Source organism: Bos grunniens, chromosome 7, assembly GCF_055505025.1.
Source record: "Bos grunniens cultivar Pamir isolate PY7600 chromosome 7, Bosgru_T2T1.0, whole genome shotgun sequence".
Classification (NCBI taxonomy): Eukaryota; Metazoa; Chordata; class Mammalia; order Artiodactyla; family Bovidae; genus Bos; species Bos grunniens.
Window position 1 is genome coordinate 103,894,915 of NC_141171.1, and position 8,055 is coordinate 103,902,969.

At 35.2% G+C, this 8,055-nt stretch overlaps 1 protein-coding gene across 3 annotated transcripts in view; it reads left to right on the forward strand.

Moving 5' to 3' along the window:
• LOC147370072 (uncharacterized) overlaps window positions 1-7,484 on the forward strand; it is a 204,243-nt gene extending 196,759 nt beyond the window's left edge. For all 3 annotated transcript variants that reach the window (XR_015168640.1, XM_086413796.1, XM_086413798.1), the window contains one exon: window positions 4,384-7,484. The gene's annotated coding sequence lies outside the window, so the exon portion shown is untranslated. The remainder of the gene's footprint in view (window positions 1-4,383) is intronic.
• Window positions 7,485-8,055: the final 571 nt, after the last annotated feature.

Consider the following 8,055-nt stretch of genomic DNA (forward strand, 5'->3'; position numbering starts at 1 on the left):
AAAAACACAACTTGGAAATTAAGATTACATAGCTAAAAATTGCAAACTTGACATTCTCTCAAAATCGAACCTTAGTAGTGAGCATTATGGATGCTCACTACCATGGATATTAGGTGCTTTTGAAAATTAAAGTTTATACAAGGTCTTCCAAGGTTAGGTAGAGAAATCTTTTATTATCAATGAAAAGATCCCTGAAATAGGTGTTAATGGCTCAAATCCAATCTCAATGAAAAAGAGAAATTAAGCAGTAATAGAAGAATTAGAATTCAGGATTTAGTTTTATTTTCTCAGGTCAGTTGCATTTATTTAGGCACTGAATATAAGATGTCTGGATTCTTTAGCTAGTTTTCTAAAGTAATCTCAGGCCCTCTTCTCTTGATTCTTTTCTGAGACTCATTTTTCTTTCCACGACTCTGACTTACATTGCACACTATGTCTGGATTAATCTCCCTTAGGTCCATTTATTCTACTAGTGTTCAGAAATCTACAACAGCTCCCAAAAGCATTCCTAAAGAGATTGAAACTTCTCTTCTTGTGTATCTTTTTCATATTCTCTGCAAGTTTTCTACCTCCCACTTGGACAAGGTTGTTTTCCATACTCCCAACTGTGGAGCTTTCTCTGGAATCAGTATCATCATTTATTTACATCACGCACTTGCCTATCATCCTAACATTGAACAAGCTGCTTCCTTCCTGAAATAGCATCCTCTCTTCCCACCAGCTAAAATCCTTCCTATTCACTCTTTAAGCTTCAGCTTAAACCCTGACTTATAGATACTTTTCCTATTTATTGTTTACTTTGGCCTACACTAATTAATCCTGGCTCTAAATGCTTATAATGGTATTGTTTGCTCTGATTCATTTTAATTTAGGTTTCTGTTGTTTTATGTTTTTTTCATTAACATTCATGGGCATTAAGTCTTAAAACAACCATCAGTAAGGAAGCTACTCCAAAGCATGAATTACATCATAAGCTTTTATATTACAGGATAGATGGTGAGTGGATAGAAAAGGAGTTCTGGCTCATTTCATGAGAAAGCAGAATTCAATTAAAATATATATCATACAATGAGTGAACAGAAGACAAAAATAAGTGAAAGAATTGTGTATAAAGGCAGTGTATTATTTTCCTAGGGGCTTCCCTGGTTGCTCAGCAGTAGAGAATCCAGCTGCCATTGCAGGAGACAAGTTCAGTTCCTGGATTGGGAAGATCGCCTGGAGAAGGAAATGGTAACCCATTCCAGTATTCTTACTGGAAAATCCCATGAACAGAGGAGCATGGTGGGCTAGAGTCCACGGGGTCTCAAAATGTCAGACATGACTTAGCGAGTAAACAACAGCTACATTATTTTTCTAGGGTTACAGTAACCAAGTGCTACGAACCGGATGGCTTAAAGCAGTAGGAATCTGTGATCTCACCGTCCTGGAGACCAAATCTGAAGTCAGGTCCATGCTTCTTTGAAGTAAAATCCTTCCTTGCCCCTTCCTGGTTGCTGGTGGTGGCTGTCAACTCTTGGTATTCCTTGGCTTGGAGCTTCCTCACTCTAATCTCTGTTGCTACCATCAATGGTGTACTTCCTACGTATCTGTGTCTACACATTCTCTTCACTCTTTTTATAAGGACACCAGTCATAGTGAATTAAGGGCACACTCTGCTGCTGCTGCTGCTAAGTTGCTTCAGTGGGGTCCGGCTCTGTGCAACCCCATAGACGGCAGCCCACCAGGCTCCCCCATCCCTGGGATTCTCCAGGCAAGAACACAGGAGTGGGTTGCCATTTTCTTCTCCAACGCATGAAAGTGAAAAGTGAAAGTGAAGTCGTTCAGTCGTGTCTGACTCTTTGCGATCCCATGGATGGCAGCCTACCAGGCTCCTCCATCCATGGGACTTTCCAGGCAAGAGTACTGGAGTGGGTGCCATTGCCTTCTCCTCCTACTACACCTTAACTAATTAATCTTCAATGACCCTATTTCCAAAGAAAGTCACATTCTCAGCTACTGAAGTTTAAAGCTAACTTAATAAATCTTTCCTGGGCAGGACACAAATCAACCCAAAAGAGGAGCAAAACAAGAAATGCAAACAGAGTATAAAATCACTACATAGAATACATGTTGAGAAGTCTAACTTGTTTGCAAGAGATAGGCAACATATTTACCTCTAAAAACAATGAGAAAACCTTATCACTTGATTCAGAGTTTTTAAAATTTAAGGCAAAAATTACAAAAGGAGAGCACACATATTTGTGCATTGACCACAGAGGAAATTTATCCTAAGAGAGCTGATGAAATAGAATAGCTGGTGATCTAGAAAATATCATTATCAATAAAACTATACACATATATATGATTTTTGCAGCAATCTAATTAGATTTGCTTCCTCAAATTTATATAGTTATGTTAACTTAATCATGAGCAGGATGGGAATAATAATCTTGGGAAATTTCACAGTATCATTGTATGCAGTTTTTGAACCTCTACTTTAATCATGGAATCCATATTCTTGGATTCTGGACTATCTATGACAAATTAGAATATCAAATTTAGTGTGTGACATCAGGCAAAAATATTTTTATGAGCTTTAAAACTAGTCTTAATTTGAATCTTATATTTGTTGAGCACTCTGAGGTACTTCTTTTGTTACATGCTATTCTTAGAAGAATTACATATGGTATGTGAATTCTAAGAATTCCCTCTGTAGTCTAAACTCACATTCAACTTCTTACTTGAAATCTCCACTTAAATGTAAAACCTTAATGTCCCTAAGGTAGCTATTTCACCTGGTTTCCCACAGTATGGAGAGTTTATCTTTCTGTTCTCCCGTGTGGTTTCTGAACTTTCCCTGTGTTCTTACATATGGGGGAGAGGGCAAGAGGAAAGCTATCCAACAAATTATATTTGCCAGGCTCCCACAGTAACTGGATTTAGTTTAGGTACCTTTTTTTCTTTGCCTAATTTCCATTTTCTATTAATATCCTAACTATCAATTATATATATCTATTTCCTAGTAAAGGTCAGATAGATTTTCCCCACCCCTGCAGCTGCTTTTAATATTACCACTTTGTCTTTGATTCTCAAAAATTTGATTACACCTAGGTATGTTTTTCTTTGTATTTGTTCCACTGGGATTCACTGGCATTATCTTTCGACGTATATGGGAAATTATTTTTTCAAGCTTGGTTTCTATCCTAATTCTCTGTCTTCTTTCTCCTTTGCAGACTCTTTGTTGACCAATTTCCATGTGTCCCTTATGCTTTATTATTATTTTTCCTTATGTTTGTCTTCTTTGTTCTCTGTTTTGATTTGCATGTATTTTCTAATAGTGTATTCTGAATTCAATATATAGCCTATCATATGTTCGGTCTGCTTTTAATCATATCCACATATCCAATTGATGCTTCTTTATTTTTTTAATTGACTAATGTATTGTGGTACACTGGTTTATAAAGTTACATGTTTCATATATACAGCATTATAATTAAATTTTTGTATATGCAGCATGAAAAAAGTGAAAGTGTTAGTCACTAAGTCATGTCCACCTCTTTGCTAGTCCATGGACTACAGCCTGCCATGCTCCTCTGTCCATAGAATTCTCTAGGCAAGAATACAAGAGTGGATAGCCATTTCCTTCCCCAGAGGATCTTCCCAATCCAGAGACTAACCCAAGTCTCCAGCATGGCAGGCATATTCCTACCGCCTGAGCCGCCACTCTACAGCATACTCACCATCAAAGTCTAATTTCTGTCCCTCAGTATAAAATTTATTCCCTTTACCTATTCCTCCCATTATCACTGCCGTTTCCTTCTGGTAACCATCAATCTATTCTTTGTATATATTTGTCTTGGTTTTGTTTGGTTTGCTTTATTAATTTTTATTCTACACATGAGTGAAACCATATGGTATTTGTCATTCTCTGTCTGACTTATTTCATTTAGCATAAAACCTTTTATGTCCATCCATGTTGTCACAAATGGCAAAATTTAGTTTTTATAAGGTTGAGTAGTATTCCTCGTATGTCTTCACTACATCTTCTTTATTCATCTGTCGATGGACACTTAGGTTGCTTCCATATCTTAACTATTGTAAATAATGCTTCCCTGAAGATGGTGGTGTGTGTATATATTTTAATTAGTGTTTATGTATTCTTCAGATAAATACCCTGTAGTAGAATTACTGAATCATATGAAAGTTTTGTTCTTAGCTTTTTGAGAAATAGCCATACAGTTTTTCATAGTGGCTACACCAGTTTACATTCCCATCAACAGTATGTGAAAGTTCCCTTTTCTCCACATCCTCTCCAACACTTAATATTTCTTGTCTTTTCATAATAGCCATTCTAATGGGCATGAGGTAATATCTCACTGTGGTTTTGATATGCATTTCCCAAAGGTCCATCTAGTCAAGGCTATGGTCTTTCCAGTGGTCATGTATGGATGTGAGAGTTGGACTGTGAAGAAAGCTGAGTGCCGAAGAATTGATGCTTTTGAACTGTGGTGTTGGAGAAGACTCTTGAGAGTCCCATGGACTGCAAGGACATCCAACCAGTCCATTCTAAAGGAGACCAGCCCTGGGTGTTCTTTGGAAGGAATGATGCTAAAGCTGAAACTCCAGTACTTTGGCCACCTCATGCGAAGAGTTGACTCATTGGAAAAGACTCTGATGCTGGGAGGGATTGGGGGCAGGAGGAGAAGGGGATGACAGAGGATGAGATGGCTGGATGGCATCACTGACTCGATGGACGTGAGTCTGAGTGAACCCCGGGAGTTGGTGATGGACAGGGAGGCCTGGTGTGCTGCGATTCATGGGGTTGCAAAGAGTCAGACATGACTGAGCGACTGAACTGAATTGAATAATTAGCGACACTGAACATATTTTTTTTTGTGCTTGTTGGCCATCCGTGTATCTCTTTGGAAAAATGTCTATTCAGATTCTCTGCCCATTTTTCAACCAGGTTTGCTTTTGTTGTTACTGAGTTGCATGGGTTCTTTACATATTTTGGTTGTTAATCCCTTATCAGATATATGACTTACAAATGCCTTTTTCAATTCAATAGGTTACCTTTTCATTTATTAATTATTGTCTTTCATGTGAAGAAACTTTTTAGTTTGATGTAGTCCCATTTGTTAATTTTTCTTTTTATTTCCCTTGCTTAAGGAACCAGAACAAAAAAGACATTGCTAAGACTGATGGCAAAGAATGGACTGCATATGCTTTCTTCAAAGTATTTTATGTTCTTCAAGGCCTTTCTTCCAGGTCTTACACCCAAGTCTTTAATCCATTTTGAGTTAACTGTTGTGTATGATATAATCTAGTTTCATTCTTTACCCTGCAGCTGTTTAGTTTGCCCAGTACCCTTTATTGAAGAGACTTTCCTTTCTCCATTGTATGTTCTTGGCTTCTCTGTGTTAAATTAGTTGTGTATACATGAGTGGCTTTATTTATGGGCTCTAAACACTATTCCATTGATCTGTCAGTCCTTTTCTGCGAATGTTATGCTGTTTTGATTACTATAGCTTAGTATAATTTGAATCGGGGAGTGTGATACTACCAGCTTTGTTCTTTTTTATCAGAATTGCCTTGACTATTCAGGGTCTTTTTTGGTCCCATGCGAATTTTAGGATTTTATTTTATTTATTTATTTATTTATTACTCTATTTCTGTGAAAATATCTTAGGAATTTTGCACTGAATCTGTAGATTGCTTTTAAGTAGTATGGACATTTAACCATGTTAATTCCTCTAATGCCTGAGCAAAATGAGCAATCTTTCCATTTCTTTGTGTCTTTTAAATTTTTTTCCAGCAATGTCTTATAGTTTTTAGGTCTTTCACCTCCAGAAGTTCCGGGTGAGGAAGGAAGTGATAGAGAAATAGAGAAAGAAGCGTATATGTGTATCTGTATCTATCTGATCTTCCCAGGTCACTCAATGGGTAAAGAGTCTGCCTGTAATGAAAGAGCTGCAGGGAGACGTGTTTGATTCTCGGTCCGGAAGATGCCCTGGAGAAGGGTATGGCAAGCCACTCCAGCATTCTTGCCTGAGAAATCCCATGGACAGGGGAGTCTGGCGGGACTACAGTTCATGGGGTCACTAAGAGTGGGACACTACCGAAGCAACTGAGCTTGCATATCTATCTACCTACCTACCTGTGTATCTGTCTATATATACATATATACATATGAAAACAAAAGAAGGAGCAAAAAATAAATATTAAAAATTGTAAATACTTTTCTGAAATAAATTAAGACTTATACAATATTATATCTCAGAGAAAATTTCACAAGCAGCCAAAAATCAAGATATATTTTAAAAATTGACCTAAGCTCAGCCTACTTTCAGAAGTGAATTGCTTTAAACAACTTAAAGATAATCCCAGTATTACTTAAACTATTTTAAAGGGGAAAAACTTCAAAATTCTTGTTACAAGGTGAATGTAATGTTATAAAATCTGATAAAGACTGCATTCCAAGAACCTACAAAATCAATTATGTGTGTGATTATCAGTAAAAGCCTTAAATTTGCAAATTTAAGGATTGCAATAAAAACATCTTTTAATTTTCTTGAGATACAAGAGTTAATTATAATATTCCTTTGAGAAACATAAAGAAGGAATAGTAAAACCAATAAACCATGAACAGTATATTCTAACCCCCCATCCATATGAAGTGTGGTTTGTGTCCTCTATAATTAAGAGAGTTAGATATCATAATATGCATGGGCCAAAACACAAATTCTGAAAATACACATACTTGCAAAGAAAAACTTAGTATATGATAACCATAGCATCAGATATCTGTGAGCAAAAAATAATATTAATTGTAATTAGTAGTGTTGGAATAACATCATAGCTATATGAAGAAAGGACAAGAAGATAACTCCACACTACAAATATCAGGGGAAAAAAAAAATGTATGAATACACATACAGACTGGAAAGTAGGGCAAAGTCCTAACTGTGATTCACAAAATAGAGTCAGTAATACATAAAATTAATAATGCTATTTATGTAATTTGCCTAAAAAATATTCATGACAAACATTATACTCAACAAACTGACAAAACAGTAAAATCTATTTTCAATGATAAAAGTTTAAATGATGTTAGATCTATTCAATAATAAGAATTTTAAGATGAGATATATTTGAGATATAAACCAAGCCAGATATTCAGCTGTATCCTTACTATCTTTTTTATAAAGATAAGAAAAGGAAAACATCACTTTAGCAGCACACATACTAAACTTGTAATAATGCTGAGACAGCATGGATCCTGTGGAAAGACGACATGAAAAAATAAGTATTCCATATTTTTTGTTTACTTAAAAATGATTGATATTAATCTTATGTATATTTTACCACAGTTAAAATAAATATCCATAAAAATGTAATGAAAAATTTAAATAATATGGCAAGTAAAAAGACAAGGACAGGGATCAGTAATCCTAATTTTTGTAAAAATGTTATTATCATTCTAAATTAATATTGATACTGAAAAATGAAGAGGAAAAGCCAGCTGGTTAGAACAAATTTGATCTACTTTCTATAATAAAATATAAGTATATCCTACAGGAAATAAATAGAATGGAGCTCATGTTAAGTGACACAAAAGAATACAATAATCAAAATCGGGAAGGTGCAAAATTATTATATAATCAATGCTCTTGTTTTCTGTATTGGATAAGTTACAAGAAAAAAGGTGGGAAGCCTACAAATTAAAAGCAATTTGAACTACAGTAATAAAGTACAGTATGCACTGTTTCTTGATTCATACAAACTTATTGTAAATTAAAATTTCTATAAGGTATTGGAGGAAACATAAATAATGTTCTTTATAATATTAAAAGAATTGTACTTAATTACTTTAAGAATAATAAAAATATTAGAATCATGAGTTGTAAAGCATCTTAAATACATACATACTGAAGAATCTATGAATGCAATAATTGATATCTACGATTTGACTGAAAAATATCTAGGGTGAAGTTTGGGATGGAGTTTAGGTACAGACTTAGAGAAAAACTGACTGATTGTATTGAAATTGGATATTAGATCCATGTAGGTTCACTA